At 39.0% G+C, this 21560-nt stretch overlaps 1 pseudogene; it reads left to right on the forward strand.

The window, feature by feature from the left end:
• The window catches only part of LOC111721840, a 25858-nt pseudogene extending 19214 nt beyond the window's left edge, over window positions 1-6644 (forward strand).
• Window positions 6645-21560: the final 14916 nt, after the last annotated feature.

Raw genomic sequence — 21560 nt, forward strand, 5'->3', positions numbered from 1 at the left:
TGTCACTTAACCACAGAATGTGTTCTGAGAAATGCTTCCTTAGATGATTCCATTGTGCAAACTGCATAGAGTGTCCCTATGCCAACCTGGACTATAGTGCCTCCTCCACACCCAGGCTGTGTGTAAGGCTTACCCCAACGCTCCTGGGCCGCAGACCCGTACAGCATGTGACTGGACCAAATACTGAGGCAACTGGAACCCAGCGATCAGCCTCTATGTATCCAAACATGTCTAAGCATAGGAAAGCAAAGTAAAATCCAGGACTGTAATCTTACAGGCCCACCGCCACCGTCATGTGCTCATTGACTGAAACATTGTTATGTGGTGCATGACTGTATTTGGACATATTTTGACAGTAAAATCCCACAAGATTCATTAACAGAAAGGCTGGGAGGCATGAGAAAAATAGAAGAGTCCCAGGGAGTAGAATAGAGTCACTACAGACTGAAAGGGGGAGGATTGTAGGAAGAGCAGTTTGGGGAGGGAAGATCAGGGGGTTAGGTGGAAAAGTGGGGAGTTTGAGATGCCTGTTAGATATCAGGAGATGTTAAGTGGGCACTGGGATACCTGCATCTGAAATAAGCCTTGTTAGATGTGCTTCATCATTCTTTTAATATCATACTAAATTCCACTTGCTAGCATTTCATTTAGAAATTTTTGTTTGATTGTACCTTTTTTCCTTTTCTTGTGGGCTATTGTGGCCATTCAGACCCAAATTATGCTAAAGACTCTGATCCAAGTGGTCCAAGCTGAAGCCCAGGAATTTCATATTTTTCTTTTCTTTTTATTTTAATTGACTCATAATAATTACATGTGTATGGGATAGAGTGTGATATTTTGATGTATGTATATGCTGTAATGTGTAATGATCAGATCAGAGTAATTGGCAGATCCATCACCTCAAAAATTGGTCATTTCTTTGTGTTGAGAACATTTTAAATCTGCTCTTCCAGCTATTTGAAAATATCCAATAAACGGTTGTTAATTATAGTCACCCTGTAGTACAATAAAGAAAACCCTAAAATTCCAGAAATCTTCATTTTAAAAGCACTCAATGGAATTTCTGATGTAGGTGGTCTAGGGACCATTACTTGGAAAAATAGTGTACTTTAATGTTTTCAATTTCTGTCAGTATTACCCATACTTTGAGATCTCTATTTGTCCCAAGCCAATTTTGATCATTTATATATTCTTTTTTTTTAGTTTATTAAAAGGTTTTTATTTCATTGTATATTGTTAATAGCACCACTGCACGGTATATAGATTTTCTTTTTTATTTCAAATTAATATGAGGGCACAAATGTTTAAGCTACATTGTTTTCAATTCTCAGGTAAAGTTCAAGTTATAGTTGAGCCCTTCACCCAGGGGGCGTGCGGAATACTCTGACATTGTGCACATTAGGTGAGATCCCACCAATTGGGATCCCCCTCCCTTCCCTCTTCCTCCTCCCCCTCCCCCTTGCTAGACTATATTTGTGTTTTATCCTCCATGTGGAAATGTAGTTGTCTATATATTGGTTTCATATTAGCATTGAGTACATTGAATATTTTTTCCATTCTTGAGATACTTTACTGAGAAAAAACCTACAGTATCCTAGATTTTCAAAATTCAGTATATAATTTATAAAATAATGTCTTAAAAATTTTTAAACCCTTCAGCCCCTGGGTGTAGGATAATAAAGATAATTCAAATGGATCTCATTAATTTTCTCTGCTTTGGAGAGACAAGTTCTAAAAAAGCTCTCTAAAAAGGACAAGAAACTCCCCTCCACTTATGTTTTTCCCCACTAAAGATCGCAAGGGAGTAAAATAGGGATTATGGTAGCTAATCGTGATATTTTTCCTGTTGAAACCAACTTGTAATGATGAAAAAAAATGAGGAAAATACAGCTTTGCCACCTAAGCTGGGGCTGGAATAGGGGAGTAGAATTAAACACAACACAAGCTACCAACTCCAATAAACAAACAACAAACAATCACTAAATACATGGGGAGAGTCAGCAGAAATTCCCCCCCTGAAAAAAAAAAAAACAGCAAAACTGATCTGAAACATTAGTTTGAACCAGTGAAAGAGTTAATTAACCAAACAGAAAAGAACTTTTTGTCTTTTGAGACAGAGTCTCACTCTTTCACCCTGGCTAGAGTGTGGTGGTATCAAAGCTCACAGCTCAAACTCCTAGGCTCAAGTGATCCTCCTGCCTCGGCCTCCTGAGTAGCTGGGACCACAGGCATCTGCCACCACACCCTGCTAATTTTTCTATTTTTAGTAGAGATGAGGTCTTGCTCTTTCTCAGGCTGGTCGCAAACTCCTGAGCTCAAAGGATCCTCCCTCAGCCTCGCAGAGTGCTAGGATTACAGGAATGAGCCACTGCACTTGGGCCAGTAAAGAACTTTCTAAAATCTAATTTGTATGCTCCCTGAGAATTGAGAGGATATGCAGATGTTCTCCTGCAGGCCACTGTGAAAAATGAAAAATATTAGAGAACAAGAAAAAAACCCTTAGAAATATTCAACATGATTGACAAAATAAAAATACAAATGAGGTACTGACTAGCAGATTGGCTGCTGTGGAAACAGGACATATTAATTGAAGAACACTGCAAGGAATGATCACGGAGTGCTGAGCAAAATGACAAGCTAATGGGAATTAGGAAAGAAAGAGGAAAAGATTTGGGTTTCCATGTAGAAAAAGCCCACTGAGTGCTGCAAGGAAAAACAAAAATAACCTCACACTAAACCATACCTTGGGGAAATTCCTGAATCCCAAAAACGAAGAGAAAGTCCTACTTGCTTCCCAAAAGAAAATCAAAATTATCCACAGGGAAAGAAAATCAGATAAGAGTGAGACTTCTTTCTTCTCTAATATTAACTGCTAGAAAACAATGTTTATGCGCAAGCAAGGTGTCCCAAAAACCACCCATAACGTTGCTATGCATACAAAAAATGGGAAATTGTAGCTAAATGTAACTTTATTTTCAAAATATTCATTATAAAATTTTATAAAGTATTTATAAAATATTCTCTACATGTTGGTCACTTCTCTGTAAAATGTCCAAGGAAAAAATAATTGCATGCTAAAATTTATATCCACTCAGACCAGTTTTGAGAATGGAAAATGCAGCCATTTCCAGATGTTAAAGAGCCCAGAAGTACCTGAGCTGGGTGTCTTTGCTTTCCTGCCTACCTCTCCTGTTCCACTCTCTACCCTTTGTCACCTGCTGGCTGCCTCAGAAGGCTGACTTGTAGGAACTTCATCAGTGTTGCTCTCTTGACCTCTGTTTCCCAGGTGAGTTGAATCAATGAGATATCCCAGAAGGAGACTGGAGGAAGGACAAAGAATCAGGTCATGGTATTTATTCCTGACTCCATCCCTGCAAGGTCACACTGAGCTGATGGGTCTCTTGACTGAATGAAGGCCTCTTCCTCTTTGAGACAAATGACTCTATACAATTCTTTATACAACTGGGTCCTAGGAACTGCTCCCTCCACTAAAACCTAAGGCCTACATATGCTAACAGGTCAGCTGTTACTAAGTCCCAGGTTTTTGCACTATACCTTTTAAAATTATCCTCTTTCCAGCAGGACATGTTGGCCTGTAATCCCAGAACTTTGAGAGGCTGAGATGGGAGGATCCCTTGAGCCCAGGGGTTTGAGACCAGCCTGTGCAATATAACAAGACTCCATCTCTATCAAAAAAAAAAAAAAAAGAAAAATTAGCCAGCCATGGTGGTATGCACCCATAACCCCAGCTTCTCAGGAGGTTGAGGCAGAAGGATCACTTGAACCTAGGAGTTCAAGACTGCAGTAAGCTGTGACTGTGCCATTGCACTCCAGCCTGAGCAACAGAGCAAGGCCCTGGCTCTAAAAACAAACAAAGAAAAATTACCCTTTTTTCCCTCCCCTACCATTTGTTTCCCACTGGGACCCTGTCTAGTACAATCAGAAATAACCCCAGGAAACAAATTCCCCAAATAGGATTCTGGGTTTGAATTGGCCATGTTTTGGAGCAGTGCAGAGATAGTCTTTTTGCCAAGATGAAACAGTCTGTGGGTAATCCATGGCATTCAGGAGTGTCATGATTACCCACATGATCGCCAACCTATAACCAGGATGAAGTGCAAGTGGAAGCCGATGTGACAGGAAGGAAGTGATTATGGCACTTGGTTGACAAGGCAAGATTGTGGTAGCACCTAGATTCTTTTTAAGGCAGGGGTGTCCAACCTGCAGCCTGAGGGCTGCATATTGCTTTTGTGAGGACTTTTTTCTTAACCGTGGTGTCAGATATAATGAAAATTATATGTATACCATGAATACTATTCAGCCATTAAAAAAGATGGAGACTTTACATCTTTTGTATTAACCTGGATGGAGGTGGAACACGTTCTTCTTAGTAAAGCATCGCAAGAATGGAGAAGCAAGAATCTTATGTACTCAATTCTAATATGAAGGCAGTAGATGAGCTAATACAAAGGGGGGAGGGGAATGAGGGAGCAGGGAGAGGGTAGTAGGGAGGGGGAAAAGGGGTCACAGGGTATAGCACTGAATGGAGTAAAACCTCTTGGGGAAAGGACACAATTATATGGGAGACTTTATCTAACAAAGGCAATCAGTGTAACCTAATTCTTTGTACCCTTAATGAATCCCAAACAATAAAAAATAAATAAATAAAATACAATATAATAAAAGAATATGTTGAACAACTTTATATCAATACATTTCAATATTTAGGTGAAATGGATGTATTGTTTAGAAAATAATTCCCTATTAAACTGGCTGATGAAATAATAGAAAGCCTTATTATCATTGTATTAGTTATCTATTGCCATCCTCCAAAAAATCAACGACTAATAACAATAAGCATTTATCGTCACACTTGGGGATCTGTAGATCAGTTGTGGTTTCACTGGTTTAGGTTGGTCTCATCTGATTGCCTTAGCTTCATGCTGTGGGTTGGTTATGTTTGAGTTCCAAGCTACAAGTTGAGCTCAGGTATATTCACTAGCTGATCATTCTGGGGCAAGGCTGAAGGAGAAGTGCCTACTTGGGACAAGCTTTTCCCACTGAGGATCACTGGTGTACAGTATGGCAATCCTGGACAGATGTGATGGTGCACATCTCTAGTCCCAGCTATTACAGAGCCTGAGGTAGGAGAATTTCTTGAGCTCTAGTTTGAGACCAGCCTGGAAAATACAGCAAGGCCCCTTCTGAAGAAGAACAGGAGAGGGAGAGGGAGAAGGAGAAGGAGGCAGGCCCAACAAAGGTAGCAAAGTAGCAGATTTTAAGCCTTTCTGGTGGCATCATGTTTATTAAAGCAAGTCACATGGCAAGTTCAAAATCAAGGAGCAGATAAATACACTCCTCTTACCACAAGGCCGTGGCAAAGATGTGGATGTTGACATAGTACTATGACTACTAAATAAATTGGTTTAAAAACATTCCCATGAATAAAACACTGGAATTTTATACCAGACTGACAAGGAACAAATTGTTCTACCATTATTCAAACTATTGAAGACAAAGAAAAAGAGAAAATATTCTCTCATGCATTCTTATGAGGCTAATATAAGTGCATAGTATAGGTGAAAGTTACAGGCCTATTTATGGGGGGAAAATCTAAACAAAATACCTCAAAAAATGAAATATCAAAGTTTATAAAGAAGACCTTCACCAATTTTATTCGTTTCAGGAATACAGGGATGTTTTAATATTTAAAAATCTATAAACTTTATTCAACACATTAATGGGTCAAAAAAGTAAAAACCTTATGATCATCTTAAGAGATACAAAAAAAGCACTGAAAAAAATGCAATGCACATTCATATTTTTAAAGCTGTTAATAAACTAAAAACAAAATGAAACTTCCTTAACCCAATAAATCACTTACAAAAATAACTAAAACAAATATCCTAACTGTGAAAAAGGAGTATTTCCTTTAAATCAAGAGCAAGACAGTCATGCCAAATCATGACATCTATTCAACATTCTACTAAAGTTCCCAGCAGGAAAATAACATCTAAAATTAAAAAGAAGAACTATAATGGAAAGGATTGGAAAAGTATATGTAAAATTATCATTTGAATGACATGATTGCCTATGTAGAAAATCCTAGTGTGCTCTCAGACAAATTAGGAGAGGGAAAAAGAGTTTAGCAACACGACTAAATAGAAAATTATCATATAGAAAACAATATTTTTATACCACAACAACAATTGGAAAATGTTTTCTTAAATTAAAAATACCACTATTAATAATAGAAATAGAGGAGCAGTGTGAAGAAGAGGAGGCGAGAACGATCCCCGGACCGACCAAAGCTCGCGCGTCGCTGCATCCCCGCTTACAGCACCTACGTCCCGCCGCCGTTGCCACCATGGAGCCCAAGGGAAAGGCTGAAAGGGGATGCCAAAGGAGATAAAGCCGAGGCAAAGGACGAACCGCAGAGAAGATCCACAAGGTTGTCTGCTAAACCTGCTCCTCCAAAGCCAGAGCCCAAGCCTAAAAAGGCCCCCTCAAAGGAGGGAGAGAAGGTGCCCAAAGGGAAAAAGGGAAAAGCTGACGCTGGCAAGGGGGGGGAAAACCCTGCAGAAAATGGAGATGCCAAAACAGACCAGGCACAGAAAGCTGCAGGTGCTGGGGACGCCAAGTGAAGTGTGTGCATTTTTGATAACTGTGTACTTCTGGTCACTCTACAGTTTGAAATACTATTTTTTATCAAGTTTTATAAAAATGCAGAATTTTGTTGTACTTTTTTTTTTTTAAGCCATGTTGTTAGCACACAGAACACTTCATTGTTTCTTGGGGAAGGGGCATATGTCGCTAATAGAATGTCTCCAAAGCTAGATTGATATGAGGGAAAATGTCTTTTCCCTCTAGTTTTGAGAGACTTCCTCTTGGCTCCCAGGAGGAGGGATTCCCTGATGTTGACACACAGCCACCTTGGCACAAATGCCTTGTGGTATGGAAAATCTAATTTGTTTTTATGTCCTTTCCTCCCTCTGCCTTCAGCATAGTCTTAACTCCTTTAAACCCAGTCACCTCCTGGGACCTGACCCCCAATAATTGGTTACCAGTATATGAAGGAATCTGGACTTTTTCAATAATACCACTGAGATGGCATCCCTCAAAAGAGCAGCAGTTCCATTTGCAGATTGTTGGATCTTCAGATAAATTCTGCCATTTTCATTTCATTTCCTGAAAGTCAGGGTCGGCTTGTGAAAAGTTGTTAAACAACATGCAAAATGTGAAATGTCAGCTCTCACTCTAAACTTCCCTGTTCAGAGCATCAAATGAAGATTTCATTGGGTTTTATAGTGGCTTTCTGATTTTTGGTAGAACATTGAAGAAGGAAGTTTGAAAGTTGTTGTATGCTGTTAATGATCGTCTGCCCATGTCCTGCCTGAAATACCATGACTGTTTATGAAAAGTATCTTTAATAAAGCTGGATACAGTTTGGCTTGGAAAAAAAATAAATAATAGAAATCGATCCATAAAATACTGAGGAATAAATATAACAAAAGATGTGTAAGATTTATCTGTAGGAAATTTTAAAACTTTATTAAGAGACATTATGAAAATCTAAACAAAGATAGAGCCCATGTTTTTGACTACAAATACATAATATAGCAAATATGTCAGTTCTTTTAAAATTGATCTATATATTGAATGACAATGGTAACCAAAATTCTACATTTTTTCATGGAACCTGACAAGCTAGCTCTAAAATGTATATGGAAAGGCATATCCCCTCCCCCAAACTCAAGACATTCCCAAATAAAAAGAATAAGGAGAGAGGATTTGCTCTACAAGATATCAAGCCTCACTATATTCAAATACTTAGGAGTAAATTCAATAAAGAAAATAAAAGATCTGTGCCCTAAAAGCTATAAAACATTGATGAAAAAAATTAACACATTAACTGCCACAGGAGTTATGGACTATTTTTCCAGTTTTCACATTACTAATTTTCAAGTTGTTAGATTATTTTTTTACTGATGTGTGCTTTAGGATCATTTTGGGTATTTTTTTCTTTTTTTATTAAATCATAGCTGTGTACATTAATGCAATCATGGGGTACAAGGTGCTGGTTTTACATACAATTTGAAATGCTTTCATCAAACTGGTCAACATAGCCTTCACAGCATTTTCTTAGTTATTGTGTTAAGACATTTATATTCCACACCTAGTAAATTTCACATGTACTCTTGTAAGATGCACCGTAGCTGTGGTCCCTTTTGTTTTTAAAGTTTTTATTCTCTTTTCATAATAAAACACTGTGATCCCACGGAAAATTTTTCTTTGTGTGTGTGTGTGGCAGTCAACATGTTTAAAGATGATTTAAATAAATGAAAAGGTATCACATGGTCATGGATTAGAAGAATTCATATTGTTAAAATATTCATACTATCCCTCCCAAAAAAATTTACAGATTCAGTGTAATTCTTATCAAAATTCCAAAGTCATTCTTCACAGAAATAGTGAAAAACTCCTAAAATTCATATGGAACCACAAAAGATCTCAAATAGCCAAAGAAATCTTGACCCAAAAGAGCAAAGCTGGAGGTATCATACTACTTCAATACAACTACAATCTACTGATTTCCAACAAAGGTGCCAAGCAAGAACATACATTGGAGAAAGGACAATCTCTTCAATGGGACTGGGGAACCTGGATATCTACACATAGAGATTTATTAGATATGACCCCAAAAGCACAAGCAACAAAGGCAAAAAGGGATAAATGAGATTGTATTAAACTAAAAAAGCTTCTATCCAGCAAAGGAAACAATAGAATGAAAAGTCAAACCACAGATTGGGAGAAAAAAATTGCAAATCAGATATCAAATAAAGGACTAATATCCAAAATATACAAGGAATTCATAATTCTCAATAACAAGGAAACAAATAACCCTATAAAAACACAGGCAAAAATCTGAATAGACATTTCTCAAAAGGAGACATACAAATGGGCAATAGGTATTTGAAAAGATTCTCTACATCTCTAATAATCAGAAAAATGCAAATTAAGACTACAATGAGATAACACCTCACACCCATCGGGTTGTGTATGATCAAAAAGATGAAAGATAACAAATGTTAACGGGGTTGTGGAGAAAAGGGAACCCTTATATACTGTTGGTGGTATTGCAAATCAGTACAGCCATTTTGGAAAAATATGTGGGGGGTCACTATGAAAGTTTTGAGAGTGACTGTGCTATAGTATGTTATTTTACTTCTAAGAAACACAGTTGACAGCGTCCTTTCACCCACGCAAGTTTCAACTTGTTCAGCTTATTGGTATTCCTGGGAGGGCTTCATTTGTTCTTGTCTAGGTATATTGTAGTTTTCTTAATTTTTGTGCATCTCAAAACTTTTGTGATGACCCATACAGTATGGAGGTTCCCTAAAATACTAAAAATAGAATTAACATATGATTCAACATTCATTCCCATTATCAGATACATCTCTAAAGGAAATAAAATCAGTATGTTTAGGAAATGTCTGCACTCCCATGTTTATCCCAGCACTATTCACAATAGCAAGATATTGATTCAACCTAAATGGTCATCTATAGGCTAATAAACAAAGAAAATGTGATTTTATGTATATATGTGTGTATATATATGTATGTATGTATATATATAGTACATATATATGTGTGTGTGTGTGTATATCTCAATGGAATACTATTCAGCCTTTAAAAAACCTAGGAAATTCTGTCATTTGCAACAATATGGATGAACCTAGAGGACATTATATTAAGTAAAATAAACCAAGTCCACAGAAATACATACCATATGATTGTACATGTACACAGAATCTTAAAAACTTGAACTCACGGAAGTAAAGAGTAGAACGGTGGTTATTGGAGCCCTGATTGGGGCTAGAGAAGGAGGTATGGATGGGGAAAGTGGAGCTATTGGTCAACGGCTAAAAAGTTATGTTAGGAAAAGTAAGTTATGGTGTTCTATTCCACAGCAAGTTGACTATCATCAATAGCAATGCTACCGTATATTGTATATTGTATATCTCAAAATAACCAAAAGAGAGGGTTTTACATTTTCTCACAAAGATATAACTATTTGAGATGATAGATATGCTAATTACTCTGATTTGATCATTCCACAGTGTATGCATGTATCAAAATATCAATGTAGCCCATAAATATATACAATTATTATTTTTCAATTAAAAAAATAAAGCTAAGAAAACCCAGAATGGAATTAATGCAGGAAAAAATAGATGTAAATAATCCAATAAAACAGAATAAAGAGACCAGTAACTGATTCAGACATACAGCTTATGGCCATTTGCCATATGAGAGAGGGGGCATGATAGATCAGTAGGGAAAAAAAAGGATTATTCAACTAGTGGGGCTGGGAAAAGATGGCTATCCACGTGAAAAAATGAAATTTGAGCACTATCTTACACTATACCAAACAATTAACTTCATATGGATTTAAATCTCAAAGGAAAAGCTTTATATTTTTAGATTGAACTGTAGATAGGTATCTTTTTCACCTTAGAATGGGGAAGTATTTGATACCTGTGATGATACTACTCAATAGGGGCAGAGACAGTGTAGTCTAGCAGGAGCTGGAACTATGGAGGAGTCAATGGCCACTGCCAGAGATGCCTCCCAAAGCAGAAACAGAAGAAAAGAAAATACCCTGGCTTCTCCTTCTTCTTGTTCTTTAATGTCCTGCCAGTTCACTCCATTGGCCAAACCTAACTGGCAGCCCCTAGTGATTCAATGAGCATAGCAGAGAGAGTGCAGAGAATGAATCTGAGAGCAAACAGGAACAGGTAAATGAGCAGCATAGATTTCTTTTTCTTTTCTTTTTTGAGACAGAGTCTCACTCTGTCATCCCAGGTTGAGTGCTGTAGCATCTTCATGGCTCACAACAACCTCAAACTTTTGGGTTCAAGTGACTCTCTTGCCTCAGCTTCCCCAGTAGCTGGAACTACAGGCACCTGTTACAACACCTGAGTTGTTTTTCTATTTTTAGTAGAGAAGGAGTCTCACTCTTTATTTTTTTTTTTTCAGGTTTCACTGATTGCATTTGTTAGGTAAAGTCCCTCTTACAATCATGTCTTGCCCCCAAAAGGTGTGGCACACACCAAGAAGTGGTCTCACTATTATTCACACTGATCTCGAACTCCTGAGCTCAAGCGATCCACCAACCTCAGCATACCAGAGTGCTAGGATTACAGGGTGAGCCACCGTGCTCAGCTAGATTTCTTAAATTATTCACAAAAGCATTGACAATAAAAGTTTACAAGATTAAAATGTAGAACTTTTATTCATCCAAAGTCCATCTTAAAGAAAATGAAAGAATAAGCCATAAACTAGAAGATATTTGGCAATGCATGTGATTGACAACAGATTGGTATAGAAAGAACTACAAATCAATAATAAGACAAAACAAACAAGTCAACAGGAAAATATGCAGAAGACATGAACAGACACTTCACAGAAGAGGAAACACATATGGCCAATACCCATATGAACAGATGCTCATCCTCATTAGCAATCAGGGAAATGAAAAATCAAAATTACAGTGAGATGCCATTTTACACCCATTCAATTGGCAAAAATTAAGAAGTCTGACAAGTGTTGGAGAGGATGAGGGACAACAGAATCTCCTGTACTTTGCTGATGAGAGTGAAAATTTGTACTACCACTTAGCCAAAATAATCTGGCATGATATTGTGAAGCTGAATGTTTGTGTATCCTATAATGCAGCAATTGTACTTCTAGGTACAATAGGAGACATTTATGAAAATGTTCACACAGCACAGTTTGTAATATTTAAAACAAGACAAACTTACATGATAATCAACAGAAGAATGGATAAACAAATGATGGTATATTGTTTAGCAGGGAAAATGAATGAACTACAATGTTGAACAATGAAAACATTTTAGTAATGATGTTGAGTGAAAAATCATACCCATGAAGACAACATGTATAGTAGGATCCTCTTTTCTATAAAGTTGCCATGGCAATCCATTGCATAAGTATATACAAAGTTATATACATATATATTTTAAAGCATTTAAATACTAAATACAAAAATTCAGGAAAGTGATATCTTGGAGTTGTGGGGAAGTGGGGTCATGGGATGGAGGATGAGCACCAAAGCTGGTGTCAGCTATGGGTAACATCTTAGTTCTCAAGTTAGATATAAGGATGATAGCTGTTCTTTATAGTAATTATATAATTAAAATGAGCAAATAACGACCATACAAAAACAGGTGCTAATAACACATTATCAATCAAGGGTTATGACTAATCTAATTATTTGTAACAGAGGATGTAAGGAAAATAAAAAGACTTGGTTAACACTTCTGGTTAAGCACACCAGATTGAACCAATGTATTTATTTCTGCTTCCTCTGGCAAAAAGAGCAAAAGAAAAAATCTCCAAAAGAAATATCAATTTTTGGAAGCAGAAAAGTAGACAAAGGACTGGTAGCTGAAGTGGCCATCCCGAGGAATCCATCAGTGGGGCGAAAAAGCTGATTTCAACAAAACCCAGAAAGTGTTTAGAACTGGAAGTGCCAGGCATCAAGGGCAGGGAGTAAACCATGGGGTTGAAAATGGAAGAGTCAATTTAGTCTTTTAAGGAGCAATTCCCCATCTCTTTTGCAGTTATTCAGGTATTACATCTCCTGTAAGGTGAAAGGGATTTATTTTCTGGAGAAATGGAGCATACTGAGCACTGTGAAGGATGGCAGGGAAAGCAGAGGGATTAATAATAAGCAAATCTACCCACTACATGGTAAGAATCCCCTTCCACCAGCTCCCAGAACTCAGCCAGGACTACTAGCTGACAAGTTTCTTCTCATTTTCTGCCTCTTCAGGCCACAAATGTGCCACAGATTCTGGTGGAAGCAGTATACCTCATGCATACATTAATATTCTCAGAGAGATATGGCAAGATATCACAGCAATTAAAGAGCTGGATTTAGAAAAAAAAAGAAAGAGATACTGAGCCGCAGATGCTGGCACGGATGTGAAGAGAACACTCTTATACTGCAGCTGGGATTGCAAACAACACAGCCTCTATGGAAAGAATTATGGACAATTCTCAAAGAGCTAAAAGGAGACCTTCCATTTGGTCCTATAATCACATTACTAGGTATCTATCCAAGAGAAAAAAAAAATTATTTTACCATAAAGACATTTTCACTAGAATGTTCATCGCAGCTTAACTTACAATTGTGAAGACATGAAATCAACTCAAGTGCCCATCAACCCATGAGTGGATTAATAAACTGTGGTACATGTATACTATGGAGTACTATTCAGCTGCAAAAAGATGGAGACTTTGCATCTTTGGTATTTACCTGGATGGAGTAGAACATTCTTCTTGTAAAGTATCAAAAAAAATGGAAGCACAAGTATCCAATGTACTCAATATTAATGAGACCAATAGATAAACAACTTCATACTCACACGAGAAAAAAAACACAATTAAATTCAAGTGGGGGGAGGGGAGAGGAGAGAAAGAGGAGGCAGAGAAGGGAGGAGTATTGATAAACTCACACCTAATGGGCACAATAAAAGGGTATATAGAACACCCTCTAGGTAAAGGCCTCAACTACAACTTGAAGTTTGCCTAACAAATGCAAACAATGTAACCTAATCATTAGTACACTCATATTAATCTGAAACAAAAAGTATGATCACTGAAACTTGCAATTCAAAAGAAAGTTTGAATATTAAAGTTGAGAACATCTCCAAGAAACAGAAAGAGAGAGAGAGAGAATAAAAATGCAAAGGGGGGAAAATAAATTAGAGGATCAATCTAAGAAGTTCAACTTTCAATAGGAGTTCTAGCAAAAGAGAACAGATTAAATAGAGAAGAGAGGCTCGGCGCCTGTAGCTCAGCAGTTAAGGTGCTGGCCACATACAAAAAAATAGCTGGGTGTTGTGGCAGGTGCCTGTAGTCCCAGATACTTGGGAGGCTGAGGCAAGAGAATTGCTTCAGCCCAAGAGTCTGAGGTTGCTGTGAGCTGTGACACCACAGCACTCTGCCAAGGGTGACAAACTGAGACTCTGTCTCAAAAAATAAAAATAAAAATAAAAAATAAATAGAGAAGAGAGATTTCTAAATAAAAAAAAAGTAAATTTCTCAAAACTGAAGGGCACGAATGTTCCCGAAGGACACAAGATTGCAAGACCTTACTAAGTACCTGTCAAAATAAAAGAGAAAAGACCCACAATAAGATACAGCATTATAAAAGTTCAGAGTACTATGAATAAGGAGGAGATCCTAGAAACTTCAAGAAAGGGAAAGAAAAAGTGAGTCAAAAAACTGATAATCAGAATAGTACCAGATTTAACAAATGCAACGATGGATGCTAGAAGATGATAAAACATTGTCTTAAAATTTTTGAGAGAAAATTATTTTCAACTTAGAATTCTATATCCAGCAATGTATCAATCACACATGAATGGAAAATAAAGCTATTTTCAAACATTCGCAATCCCCCCAAATATGTAACTCTCTTATACCCCTTATCAGGAAGCTAGTGGAAAATGTGCTGTTCCAAAATGAAGAATTAAGAAAAAAGAAGATAGCATGGGATCTGGGAAAATGGGAGAGAAATAGGGAGAAAAGGGAATTCTCAGGATGGCAAGTCCAAATTGGAGAGGAAAATGTATTATTAGTGCTGACTGAAATTAAGGTTTCTGAGGCAGAAATAATTTGATAAAGGTTCATTGAAAGCTTAATTTGAGGTTTGACCCAGGAAGACATCAACAATATATGGTGAGTTCTGAAGACTGTTGGAATGCTTTTGCAAGAAAATTTAGGAAAACGGGGGTAAACTCCTCATATCAGAGTTGCCTTTTTACATTGAATGGTACAATACAGAGGTAATAATCATTGGCACAGGTGATAACATACAGGCTAAAATATTTTATGCCCAAGACAATCTGTACAATTTCATGATTCAGAAATAAATCAGCACCACTTTATAATTTAAAAACAAATCAGAGTGCTTTTTAATGTCAGTAGGTTACATTTTTTTTTTTTTTAGCAGTTTTTGGTTTGAACTCGCCACCTCCAGTATATGAGGCCAGCACCCTACTCCTTTGAGCCACAGGCACTGCCCAGTAGGTTACATATTAATCAGTACATCAACAATTTGAGGAACTCATGGTTCCTTACTCATGATTCCTTGACTAAGATTCCTTACTCAAGGACCATATGTAAGTCATAAATCGTAAAACCTTCCCCAAGCAGTTAGAACAGAATTAACTCTTTAAGTGTAAGGGTACATGACTTAACCCTTGTTAAGGACCTTAGCTCTTGTTTGTAATTTGATATCTTATAGCCACAAAGAGTTCATTCTGTCAGTCTTATGATCTCTTATTTTAACATTAATATTGGTCAGTTCTTGTGTCTAAACCCCAAAAGGGAAAGGGTATAATGAAGCATGTCTGTAACGACCAGTAACTCAGTTTTTAAGGTTTCTCTCTGGTCTCCTTGGCCAAGAGGAGGTCTGTTTAGTCAGTGGGGGGGGGGGCTTAGGACTTTATTTTTAGCTTACAAAAGGAAGGCAGTTGACAACAGTGGAAAGTAAGTAACCAAACCTGACGTGATTGGCTACATTAGGAGGAATTTGAAATCTCTGGTTAGAAAGTCTGGAAGAAAAACTTCATCACAGGTACAGAGAAAGCAAAAGCAAATGAACTACATGAAGAAAATATTGACTCCAAGAAAAACCAAAAGCTTTTTTAATACAGTAAGTCTTGGCTTAATGTCCCCAATGCATTCATGTAACCTGTGACCTTAAGTGGAACAAAATATAATGAGATCAACTGGACCATAGGCTAATTGATATAAAAATGAGTTAATTTCCTACTATATATTTCTGGTCACAAAAAATATGACCAAACTTCTAAATAAAGACCCAGAACATTTCTAATACTAAATGTTGAAATAAATGTAAGCTATACGTAAAGTTTTAAACATTGATAAAAACAAGTAAGCTCATTATTTACCCAACTTATTTCAGTCCAGGATTGCAAGTGGCTGGAATTTATCCTGGAAGCTCAGGGCACAGGTTGGGAATCAACATTGGGTGCTCACACTCAAACCCACACTCTACACAATCATTTAGAATTCCACTTTTAAATGATTGTGTAAGAGTATGTATATGGACATTTACATCGGATGACATATATAACAATATTCATAGCAGCACCATTCAGAATACCAAAAACCTGGAACTACAACTCAAATGCCCATAGACAAGAAAAGGAACCTATAAATTATAGTTGCATTTACCCACTGGAATATTACTATACAGCTATTTTAAAATTAAATAATTTAATTTTATGTGGCCACACACAATATGGATAAATCTTATGTAATATGCATTGAGCAAAAAAAGTGCCAAAAGGTTCTACATAGCATAACATTTTTATGTAGTTTAGAACAACTAAAACAAAAAGAAAAACATACTCTTTAGGATATGTATAGGTAAAACTTTATTGTTTAGAAATAAGATAATGTTAAACAAGTTTTGAGTAGTGATTATCTCTGGTAGAAAAAAAAACAGACTATGGGATAAAGGAGGAGTTCATAGCTCAATACAAGTTATTGTTACTATTCTAGTTCTCACTTTGGATGGTCATTCACTAGGGTTCATTAGTCTAAAGTACCCAAATGAGCACATAAATAAAAACAAAAGAGGAGTGTGTATAATATTATCAGGACGTTGTGGTGGTGGCTTTGAACCCCACCCATTTAGCAAAGCAGGAACTGCATTCCATTGCATTTCCCAGAACTGTCTTCTTTCTTGCATGGGGCCTAGGTAGCAGTGGATAATAAAAGACATTTTGTGTGAGACTTAAAGAGCAGATATGAAGGTACAGCAAAGTTTGTTATGTTCTGAAGATCAAGGCAGGGTGCAAGACACAGGGACAGCTCATGCATGAGGATGTGCCAACCCTGGGCCCCAAGATACTCCAGCTCCCACCTGATCTTACCCTTCAGCTACTCCAACTTCTGAGCCAGTGGATGTTGAGCCCTGTAACATGCTTGACTATACTACTCCAAAAGCACGTACAAATTGTATATGGTCTAATCTTTATATTTAACTCTTTATTTTAAATGATTCATAGTGGTCCTGCTTCTCTAATAAAACTGTCTTTACAGCTCTAAATCACAAGTTATAATTTATCCAGTTTTGGCCCTGAAAACCCAAAATATGGTCATGCTCATCCCTGAGAGCAAAGAATATGCAATTGGCAATGCCCCCGAGTTGGTCAAGGCACAAAGTAGCCATAACAGGCCTGAGCCATGCCACCTTCTCGAAAAGCAAAATGGCCATAGTGCAGTGCGGACCATGGAAGTGTTCCACTTTGTTAGCTAGGTGCCTATTACAGGCCAGCTCTTTGAACTGGATGGGCTGAAGGTCTACCCCACTGACCATGGGCCCTGGAGGAAGGATGAGAAGTGGACAGACAAGGCCCAGCTAGTCATCATGGAGAGTATCAGCTTCACTGCAGGTAGTGGTCAATTGCAGGATCAAGTATGAGGCCAGCCTGCATGTACTGAAGGTGAACTGTTAGACAGTATTAGAGGCGCTGCAGCAATTGATTAGGGTAAGACAGCCAGAGCTGATTCAGACTCACAAGTCTCAAGAGTCACAACTGCCTGTAGAGTCCAAGCCAACCAGCAGCAAGTCCTTCCTGGTGCTGGAGACCATCAGGGCCCCGGTGGCCTCTGGGGCACTCATACAGATGGTACAGAGGAAGCGGCTGGTTCATGCTCACAAGCCTTGACCCACAGCCCTCCCAGCAAACCCAACCTGGTGGTGAAGCCTCCACGGAGCAGCCTGAATGGCGTTCCCCCACCCCTACCCTCATTGTCCAGTGGTTGCCAGCCCCATAGTGCTCAGGAGGCTGGAGTTGGGGCACAGCAAGGTATGTGGCTCTCCCACGGGTGGCTGTAGAGTGGTAGGACCTGGCCCTTCTGTGTGGGCAGCAGAATATATATTTTACCTATCAGAGACATCTATTTTTCTGGGCTCAAATCCACCTTGCCACCATGTTGACATAGCCAGCTTCCTAACACTGTTTTCTGTCCTAACAGCTATCATGCTAATGGGCCCAGGTCCCTGCATCATGCCAGGATCACAACTTTGGAATTTCAGTTGGGGGGATGGGTGGACATTGGGCCCTGCTACTCTAGCCTCTGCTGCCAGCCTGTCCCTGTCATGAGGAAGCTAGGCCTACTCTCTTCATTCCTCTTGGGAGAGTGCTAAACTCAGAGACCTGACTGCTGGGCTGGATTAGAGTAGGCTGTCCCAGCAGGGGTGGAATAAGCAGCTTGCTCGGCCCCCCTGGTCTGAACAGAAAGGCATTGTTGGAACTGTTTGGCAGCCTGTGAACTGTCCTCTTACCATGTTTCCCTGAAAATAAGACACTGTCTTATATTTATTTTTTCTCAAGAAGACCCACTAGAGCTTATTTTCAGAGGATGTCTTATTCTTATTAAGTATAATACAACAATCTACATTTATTCAAATACAGTTAAGGCATCTTCTTCTGGAACCTGACAGAGGGAGCTGACCTTGTTGGTGGGGCTGGCACTAGTGATGCGTGAACTCCTTTCCCCTAGCCGTTCACACATGCGCAATAGGATGTCTGTGACCTCGGTTACCACACGTGCACCCGCACAAGTGTGCAGGGCTTGGAGAAAGGAGCTGTGGCAGATAAAAGGTATTCCAGTCTTCCTTACCGCTCCACGCCGAAATGCACGGTGTGGCTATGGAGATACGCTGCATAGCCACGCCCATCACTAGGTCTTATTATCCGGGTAGGGCTTATATTTAACAAATGCATAGAAATCCTGCTAGGGCTTATTTTTTGGTTAGGTCTTATTTTCAGGGAAACATGGTAGTTCTAGCAGACTTGTTGAGACTGCCCTCCACAGCAAGCATCTATGGCTCTTCAGTGTTGTGACCCTAGCTGTGGGCATACCTTGGGCTCCTACCCTAGTCTCTGATTCTGGATCTTAGGGCTCAGAGGAGCCTCTGCCCAGCCCCTCAGTATTACCGAGTCTCCTCGTAGGGGTAGCAGAGACAAGGCTGCTTACAGGAAGGTACTCAGCCCTCCCTGGTACACCAGCTTCCTCAGCCTCTGCAAAGCACTTAGGGTTGGAGCAGCAGGATGCAGACAACTGATTGGAGCCCCTGTGCTCCCACAGGTCCTGATGACAAGGGGTAATTGGCCTAACACTATGTCTGGAGCTAACCTCAGGCCCCAAAATTTGCCCTGTGGCCTCTGCCAGGTGGCTTTGAAGGTGATCCAAGCAAGCCTCTTATCTTTACACAGTGACTGAGGAGCTGGCAGGTGTGGCCGCCACCTCTCTAGGCTGAGCATAACCTGACCCCTCTAGCCCCTGTAAATACTGGATCAATGAATGAATAAAATTCTTCCCAAAATAAAAATAAATGTTATAAACAACACATCACAAGGAAAGAAGTCATATACCAATATCTCATATAGAAACAAACACAAAAATCCTCAACAAAGTACTAGCAAACTGAATCTAGAACATACAGAAAGAATTATACACCATGACTCAGAGGTATTTATCTCAGGAATACAAAGTCAGTTTAACATCTAAAATATCAATTAATGTAATAGACTATATCAATAGAATAAAAGACATTAACTACATGTTCATCTCAATAGATGCAGAAAAAGCATTTGATAAAATCCAACATTTTTTTATGATAAAAACACTCAAGAAATTAGGAATAGAAGCAAACGTTCTTACTCTAATAAAAGATATCAATGAAAATCCCCAGCTAACATCATCTTTAATGATAAAAGACTGAAAACTTTCCTCATAAGATCCACTTCTATGCAACACTGTACTGGAAGTTCTAGGCAGGGCAGTAGGCAAGACAAAGAAATGAAAGGCATCCATCTTGGAAAGGATGTACTCACACCATCTTCATTTGTAGATGACATGATCTTGTATAACGAAAATCATGAGGAATCCACTATAAAACTATCATAACTTGTAAACAAGTTCAGCAAGGTCACGGGATACCTCTGGGAAGCTTACCAGCAGTTCTGATAGGTGAATACTGTGATCTTCATTCTTGCAAATCAGTAACTTGAAATTCAGAGAGGTTACCCAATTTAATCTAATACACGCAACTAAAAAAGTGGCACAGCTTGGATTTAGAATCCTGTGTGACTTCATAGTCTGTGGTATTTCTACTACACCATGAAACGTAAATGGTGGCCTTAGTATCTTTCAGATGGTTGTGAGGAATATGGCTTTTATAATCATATCAATAAATTTAAAGTACATATGTTAAATTATTTACTTAAATATAGATAGTTGGAATAGGCTGAACAGAGCCACAGAATCTAGCACTGTAAAGAATGACATCCACTGTCACCACCCACAGGTTGGTTTTCATCCATTGATATGCATGGGCTACTTTGTTTCCTAACTAGGTGAGTTCAGAGGGGCTGCCTCGGAGGAGAGAGAAAGCAGACGGAAGGGCAGCCTCTTAAGCTGAGGCTGAGCCCCTGAACCAGACAGGTGGTAGAGGAAGCTAGTGGGAGGGTTTTCTCAAGACAATCTGTGAGGTCATGAGCCTACACCTAGCTGCTCTAAGGTCCAAGGGAGAAAGGGTGGCTATGAGTCAGGGAGAAGTTCATAGTCCCTGCCATTTGCAAGATCCCCCTCCATTCTTGCACTCCAAGGATTGGTGACTTTAGGGGCACCAGAAAAAGGCACTCTTTGTATGGGCAGTGACACTTTCACAATGGGCATCACCAGGGGGCCTTGTGGGCAGTAGTAGTAGATGTCCTCATATGGGATCCAGAGACCCAAAGAAAAAGCATAAATTACAAGCCACTGGGAGGAGTTGGTTTGTGGCCACATGTGAGGAAGACTCATGTGAGGGTCTTCCAGTAGTATTGGGAGGAACTTTAGAACGGGGTAGTGGGAGAGAGGCAAGGAGTGGAAGTCTGAAGCTGGTATCACTGATAACAATGAGACGTCTTCCTTTGTACACACAGACTTCTGGGGCTCGCATACATGGGAGGGAAGTTGGCTGCTTAGATTTCAGTTGTTCCCCAGGAGCGGGTGGTATAAAGATATATGAAGCCTTTGGGCGGTGCCTGTGGCTCAAAGAAGTAGGGCGCTGACCCCATATACCAGAGGTGGCGGGTTCAAACCCGGCCCCCGCCAAAAACTGCAAAAAAAAAAAAGATATATGAAGCCCCCTCTGGGACTCTGAGAAATAGCTAAAGAATGGTTGAAGGGATTATGTTTCTGCAGAGGCCTGAAGCAATCAGTTGTGGAAATCTCAGAATAAATAGTAACTGTTGTAACTGGCTGGTGAGGCTAAGAAATATTTGGATTTCAGAAAATAAACTAGGAAAGTCCCGTATGACATGTAACCATGAAGTAGTAATTGAAATCCGGTCCTGCCACTCCCCTGCATAAAGCCCTTCAAGGGGCTCCTGATAGCTAAATTCTTTGCAAGGCCCTCCTCGTATACCGCCTGACCC

This window comes from Otolemur garnettii, unplaced genomic scaffold, assembly GCF_000181295.1.
Source record: "Otolemur garnettii isolate 467f Iridium unplaced genomic scaffold, OtoGar3 scaffold00190, whole genome shotgun sequence".
In the NCBI taxonomy this organism is placed as follows: Eukaryota; Metazoa; Chordata; class Mammalia; order Primates; family Galagidae; genus Otolemur; species Otolemur garnettii.